At 36.9% G+C, this 7,818-nt stretch overlaps 1 long non-coding RNA gene across 1 annotated transcript; it reads left to right on the plus strand.

Moving 5' to 3' along the window:
* The first annotated feature begins 230 nt into the window (after nucleotides 1-230).
* On the plus strand, nucleotides 231-7,522 carry LOC129050076 (uncharacterized). The gene is made up of 3 exons (XR_008513521.1): nucleotides 231-580; nucleotides 1,635-1,760; nucleotides 7,454-7,522. It is a non-coding gene; the product is annotated as an uncharacterized LOC129050076 (long non-coding RNA).
* Nucleotides 7,523-7,818: the final 296 nt, after the last annotated feature.

The following is a 7,818-nucleotide window of genomic DNA, read 5'->3' on the forward strand; positions in this document are numbered from 1 at the left end:
CCAGGAGGCGGAGCTTGCAGTGAGCCAAAATCCCGCCACTGCACTCCAGCCTGGGGGACAGAGCGAGACTCTGTCTCAAAAAAAAAAACAAAAAACAAAAAACAAAAAACAAAAAACAGCAGCAGGTCTGTGGAATTTTTCCTGAGATGCATCAAAGGGATAGAAGTACAGCTCTAGTTGTTTTCCTGTGCCCTCCTTTACATTACCTAGTTTCTGTGATGTCACAATCTAGTTTGGAATACCCTCTTCAACTTCCTGACTCTTTCTTCTTCTATCCTATTTTCCCCTTGTCTCGAAGAAGAAAACTGGAATGCTAATATAAATATAAATATTGCCACCAAATTCTGAAAGGGAGATAGCCAGCTCAGGCATGTGTTAAGGAAAAATAATCCTGTGTCTTCTTTGTATTACTTTGTAGATTACAGACTATTTTATAAAAGTTTGAAATAAGTCTTATACAGAACCCTTTCAATCACTAAGCTCACCAGGTAAAAATCAGAAAAACAAGCATCTCCAAAATTACCATTTTGAGAAGTATCAGAACAACCCTACAAGAATAAGAGATGCAAGAGGTAGAAGGGTGAGTATTTTAGGAACCAAGATATTGCCCAGAAATTTGAGACTCATTTTAGGTTTATCCTGCACATCCAAACTTGTCCTTTCATATCCAACCATTTACCACACCCTGTAGATTTAACATAACAAACAGCAATTCTTTTTCATCCACCACTGCCTTGGTTTAGTCCCCATCCCTTCTCACTTTACCAGTTTCCTAACATGGGCAGGAGAGAGGGTTCCTGTTTAGCCCCAGGACTAACTTCAAGGCCATTCTCTACACTGCTACCAAGGAAACTTTTCTAAATTATTAATCTAATGTCACTTTGCCTTGCCTCCTTTCAACAGCTCCCTATAGTGTTAAAGTTCAGGCTTCCCAGGTTAGCACACATAGCTCATTGTGGTCACACCCGCTCTGTCTCAGTAATACATTTCTTCCATTACCTCACACAAACCTTTTACTGGTACCGAACCAGAATACAGCTCTACTATTGCATCACGGTGTTTTACACCTTCCTGCCTTCTCATGTGCTATTTTTATTCAGAAACTCTCCCTTTTCCCTTCTTTGCTCTCCTTCCTAGCCCTCCCTCCTACACACCCAGCCAACTTGCCAAGAATCAGTTCAAGAAGTGTTCTGGAATACCTGAAAGCTCCCTGAATCCTCCTATTAAGATAGTCAGAGGAACTATAGTAGGAAAAACAAGACCTCATAGACTACATCCGCAATAAGTCTAGATCACAAATATAACTCTAAAATATAATTTGGTGGGGCTAAGTTAGGAAAAACTACAAGACCTATATGGTATCAAAACAGTATGGCTGAAATCAGAGGAAAGACAAAGGGACTGCTGATGACCCTGAGAGCTGGAAACTCCCAACTATCAGGCACGCCTAGAAAGCACAGTGGGCTTTTCTGAGAACAACAGGAGACAATGGGAGAGGATTTTGAAAGTTCCACTTTGAGAGTAATGAGGGCAAGTGCAAGTGGCCTAAAGAATGATCTGATGGTCCCAGAGAGTTTTGGGGTCTGGGGTCTATAAACTCTCAAGTGACAGACAAATCAACCCTTACATTACAGAGCTTAGCCCTAAGGAGAAACTGCTGGTATTCTAAGCCACGGAGAGCAGAACAGGGACTATAAGAGTAAGGAAAAACATGGTGAAGACAAAACTGAGAAGGGTAGCAGAGGAGGAGGATCTAAGAGGTAGCTATTTTGATCTATCTTCTCTTCTAAAAGTACATAAAAAGTCATTTTACTTAACAATGAAGAGCAGCAAAAGAATGCCACAGGATCCTACATAAAATTAGTATAAAAAATAAAAGTGAAAAAAAATCTCTCGAATAAGGAAAGCACACCAGAAAATTATGCCCACAAAACAGATGAAGAACCTAATGTTTCAAAATGAGCTAAAAATAAGAGAATTCTAGAATCTATAAAGAACAACATGTATCAGAATTTAATATATCAGAATTTAAAAACTCAGAAGTGAGATGATTAAGAAAAAGATTTAAAAAGAGAGGTAAAAGAATTCAGGAAAGAATTAGAAATAAAAGAAAAAATAACTACCTCTAAAGTTAGGAAAAAACACAAAAGTAAATAAACACAACAAAATATGCCTTAAGAGAAATAGAATACGGAAAAGAGGAAGTTTTATAGATAACAGAATTTTGAAAGACTACTAAAAAGCATTTGAGAGTAAGTGATGAACATAGAAGAAAAGCAAAAGAGATTCAACATAAATATACTAGAAGTCTCTGAAGAGGAAAAGCAAAGCAATGGACAGAATAAATATTAAAAACTCAGGAAAATCTTTTACAATAATAAAAAGTCTTAAAACTAAACATTGAAAGGGTATACCATTTAGCTGGGAATTAAATCTATAATGCCAACATTAAGAAATTTTCTACTAACTGACTGGAGATATATACATGCATATGTGTGTGCGTGTGTGTGTGTGTGTGTGTGTGTTTATTCAGGGAATATTATTCCCTTAAACCTTCTCTGAATAATCCATTAGAGAATGAGCTTCATACAATGAAAATGACTTAAGAGGCTTTGACATAAGGACAAGAGGTAGCACTAAATATATTTTTTCTATAGAGTCAAGGCTGATGATTATAACAATAAAATGTCTGTGTGCCCTAATAATGTAGATGTAGTACAAGAATCAAATATAGATAAGTAGAATAAACTCATTCATTATTTCATGTGTATTCATTAGGTCTACAAGGATATTACGTCAACAAATGCTGGATTCGAGAGAAGAAAGAAAGAGAAAGAGGTCACTAGTTGGTTGCATTAGTGCTCATAGTAGGAAACAATAGTCAATAGCCAGAAAGGGAGGAATGGAAATTACTATTACAAAGGATTTATTAAAATAAATATAAAAGTAATTATTAAAACAAAAAATGCAAACCTTCCTAAATGCCAGAAGATATTTTTACAACTTTTAAATTTACTCGTGGGGAAAGAGAAGAGTTAGAGCGAAATAACCAGAAATAAAAGCTAAGCTTCTTTTATTATAACTCGCTTCAAAACTTTGATTCTGGGGTGGGCGTAAGGGCTCATGCCTTGTAATCCCAGTGCTTTGTGAGGCCGAGGAGGGAGGATCACTCGAGGCCAGGAGTTCAGCACTGCTGTGATCTATCCTCATGCCACTGCACTCCAGTCTAAGTGGCAGAGCAAGATACTGTCTTTAACAATAAATAAATAAATAAAACACAATTTAATTTTGGACCCTTGTAAATATTTTTCATAATTTCAAAGCCAGCTTAATTTATAAAATACAATCTCTAAAAATTAAAAATAAAAGTATAAAAATGACCCACCTGTGTAAACAGTGGGGGCATAACTATACAGAAAGGAACTAATTCAAGTGAATTTAAAACATGGTAATTTAATTGCACATTCCTAGGACATGCCCTAAGGATTAAAAGTAGAATAAAAGAGAACAAGCAAACAAAAACACCCACTACAATTAGACTATTTTGAGGAATCATATAGTTAGTGGATATGTTGGTAGTGTTATTCTTAGGTTGTTGTGTGATTATTATGGGATAAACAAATGAGAATTATGCTGGTGTTATTAAAAGCAGGGATCTTTCACAGTGAAAGAAAGAAACACTATTGTAACACATATAAGGTTAAGTAGTCTTGAACTGTAGTCTTCAATTTTGATTGGAACTGTCAATACAAAGTCACAATTTGTTTTTCTTTTAAAAATATTTCCCAACTCAACCATCCATAATGTCTCAAAACAATGTACATCCCAGCTGAAATTAGTGTCTTTAGTCTTCAGAATATGGGTTCTAAACTAGACACCTTACTATAAGGAAACAGGGATCCGTGCATAAATTGCTGATTCCAAGTCTGGTATTGGAATGGGAAATGTTTGAGATGGTCCTTAATGAATCGGTAAGCTAACTGGAGCAACTCTAAAAATCTGGTCACTGGGCCGGTAGAGCTCTAACATCAACTGGGCAGTTGTAAGGAATGTAAGTTCTCTGTCTTACCTCAGACTTGCTGAATCAGAAAATCTGGGGTAGGGCCCAGCAGTTTGGGGTTTAATAAGTCTTCCAAGTGATGTTGATGAACATTGAAGTTTGAAAACCATTGCTCTAGGGCAATGATTATCAATGGCTCTTAACATCAAAAACATGAGAAGCAACCAATTATACTTTTTCTGACAAAAGTACATACTGCCAACCTATGAAGTAATCTTGCCTCTCACCAAAACCAAAGTTGAACCTGGGTCAGATTAAGCTCTAGTTCTTACAATCAAGTTATAGAAAATAGAGATAAACATGTTATGCAATCAAGAAAATCCAGACAGAGGGAAATTCTATAGGTTAAATAATCCAGGGTTTTCCAACAAAGAAATTCTAAGGGAAAAATTATACATGGAAAAAGAACCTATAGAATAGGAAAGGCCAATTATAATAATATATGGACCTTAGCTGATCCAAATTCAGATAAACAAGCTGGAAAAAAGAACATTTATAATATAATTAGATAATTTTGAGCACTGACTATTCAATAATATTAACCTTTAATCATTGATTTTTTTGGAAAATGGTGATACTGCACCCATATTTTGGAGATACACATGTAATTATATGCTGTCCACAAAAAAATTCAAAATAAATCTGGGGAGGAGATGGCGAATTAGATGAGATAAATAAAATTGGCCTTGAGTTGATGGAATTAATGAATACTGAAACTGAGTAATGGTTATTTAAGAAGCTGAGAAGCCTATTACAATATTCTTTCCATTTTTATGTATCTGATTTTTTCAGTAATAAAAGGTTTCACATCAAGCATCATCTCTTCCAAAAAAAAACTTTTCCTTATCACCACTCCCAACTTGATTTAGATAGCCTTTGTCAATGCTTCTGTACTGCTCTGTGTGTAACTCTACCTTATCTATGATCAGTTCCTTGAGAATACTGGGTTTTACAACCTTTTATAATCCAGTGGCTATTGTAGTCCCTGTACACAGCATCTTTTTCAGTTCAGGGTCCTCAAGGGAAACAGAAATAATACCCAAACAGGGTAACTGAAGAGGGTTCAATAAAATAATTACTCAAGGTTAAGAGAAAAAACTAGAGATGAGGCATATGGGACTGGCAACAGCAGAAAGCCCTTACCTCATCTTGCCCAATGGGAAGGGAATGGGAGACTTACCTGAAACCTAGTAGAAACTGTGGCTTTAGGAAAGGGCTCCTGAGAGGAGCGGTAGCCTTTGTTAGAGGAACAGACCTGGAGCCCTGTGGGTGGTGATTGCAGGGAAATACATACTTCAAAGTCACTCCAATATTCTGCTGGTAGCTTTCATTGATTGAATCCAAGTAGAGGCCAGCAAGCCCGTTAATGCAGTCAATAGGAAGAACGCGGGGGTGGAAAGTGGATCTTGATGGTGAAAAAAATTCAGCACATTAGTCAATAATAATTTTTGAATAAAAGAATGATGCCTACAAGCAAATAAATCCAAAGACAAAACGATGTAATGGTCCAGAAAAGTAATCAATATTGATGTCAGAGGTAGACGCAATGCCACAGACACAAGAGGCTTCCTTAGAGATTCAGGGGGTTTGCAAATCATGACTTAAAGTGTTTGATGTGTGGTGTGTGCACACACAGTGTTTGGTGTGTGCACACACAGCTGTGTGGGTGCGCATGCAGAGGGGCGGGTGTGTGTGTGTGTGTAAGGAGGCACATTTGACGACACCATTCTCATGGAATCTCTTGCTCTTGCTCTTAATCCATAGGGCAAAGATTTTGAAAAAATCTTAGTTTATTTATAGCAGATTTTAAAATAACCACAGATATTTCTATTGATCATTTAAAAGAATGATCTTTGTCTTTTCTATCAGTTTTTTTATCTCTAATAAAAAATTATTTGAACACATACTGTATCACCTCCAGTGGTATTTTTTAAGCAGCATGCTAATATCAGAATAGCAGTGTAAATATACCTGCAATTGTCAGTTAACCTCATGCTATTATTTTTAGACTGCCTGCGGCAGTGTATCAGTACTGTCTGAAGGAAAAAATAATACAGAATAAGGCATTTTCACATTCTTTTCCACAAGCCAAGACACAAAATGGGCTCATTATCAACATGTGGTTGCCTACATTTCAATATTAATATATCTTTAGCTCTCCAATAACTGCTGTGGAGTTGTCTAATTCAGCAAAATGTAAACATGTGTTCCCCCAGGAATGATACGCTGCCAGGCAAATGAGATATTTTTTCCCCCTCAAATCCTTCCTTGAAATAAACTAATCAAGTCTAAAGATTCCAGGGCACAATTCTACAGAAAAATGTTTTTTTTGAAGATCACAATGTTGCTAGTGTTTCTACCCAGTGAGTTCAACCTGATGGCCTTGTTACATACATGAGGCCTAAAATTACTCATGTCAAGAAGGAATTTTTTTTTTCTTGTACCAGATTCTCACAGGACCTTTAGCTGATAATAGCTACTAATGTCCATGGAAAAAAATTAAAAATTATATGATTCTGGGGTATGTACATCTTCATACTTTCCATGATATCCGCAACCATATCTTAAAGCATTTACCTGGTAGCAGGGCCATAAATTCAAACTTTTGTCACCAGGTACCAGTTTCTTGGAAGGCAATTTTTCCATGGGGGGAGGCAGGAATAGTTTGGGGATGAAACTGTTTCATCTTAAATCAGCAGGCTTTAGATTCTCATAAGGAATGCTCAACCTAGATCCCTTCCATGTGCAGTTTACAACAGGGTTTGTGCTGATCTGACAGGAGGTGGAGCCCAGGCAGTAATCCTTGCTCTCCCACCACTCACCTCCTGCTGTGCAGCTGGGTTCCTAACAGGACACAGACTGGCACCAGTCTGCAGCCTGGGAATTGGGGAACCCAGGACTAGAGTGCTGGTTTTGCAAATCCAAGTCTTGAAGCAGTATCTCAACTAAATATCCCAAGAGATGATAATAAACATTTACTATTCATGTACAAAGACGGTTTAGTTTTCTACCAGTTAGATGGCAACCTCCATTTTTTTTAGTAAAGGTAATCAGTCTGCATCATATACACAGATACCTTGTTCTCCATGAAAATAGGAGTTTTCTGTTCAGCTATAATAGCTACCAGCATGCACAGGAACCAAACCTATGACTTCTGCCATAAGGGCCACAAAGTTACATCCAGCTGAGTTCCCTAATGCATCTGAGTCTTTTGAAGCCAAGTATAACGGTATGCTTAGAAGAACATGTGATCTGCAGCCAGAAGACTTGTGGTTTGGGTTCTGTCTCTGCCACTTACAAGCTATGTGAATGTGGGCAAGCCACTAAACATATTTGAATTGTAGTTTTCTTATTGATAAATTGTAACTATTTATAATTATTGCTGTTCTACAGAGCTGTTGTGAGGATCAAATAACATAGTAAATGTGAAAGAAGTTTATAAATTGCTGAGTGCAATATAAGGTAAGTTTTCTGGCCTTTGATATAATTGTTTTATCTGATCAATCCACATTATTTGAGATCTGTCAACATGGGATTTCCAATTATCTAGTTCTGTTTCCTCCATATTTTCCATTTATCCTCTCTTTCCAGTTTTACTGTTCTCCATCCTAATTTAAAATATTAATTCCCAATAAAAATCTCAAATCTATCATTGATGGGCATTTGGGTTGGTTCCAAATCTTTGCTATTGTGAATAGTGCCGCAATAAACATATGTGTGCATGTGTCGGGGTGGGGGAGGGGAGGGGGGAGGGATAG

The sequence above is a fragment of the Pongo abelii genome, chromosome 16, assembly GCF_028885655.2.
Source record: "Pongo abelii isolate AG06213 chromosome 16, NHGRI_mPonAbe1-v2.0_pri, whole genome shotgun sequence".
Taxonomy (NCBI): Eukaryota; Metazoa; Chordata; class Mammalia; order Primates; family Hominidae; genus Pongo; species Pongo abelii.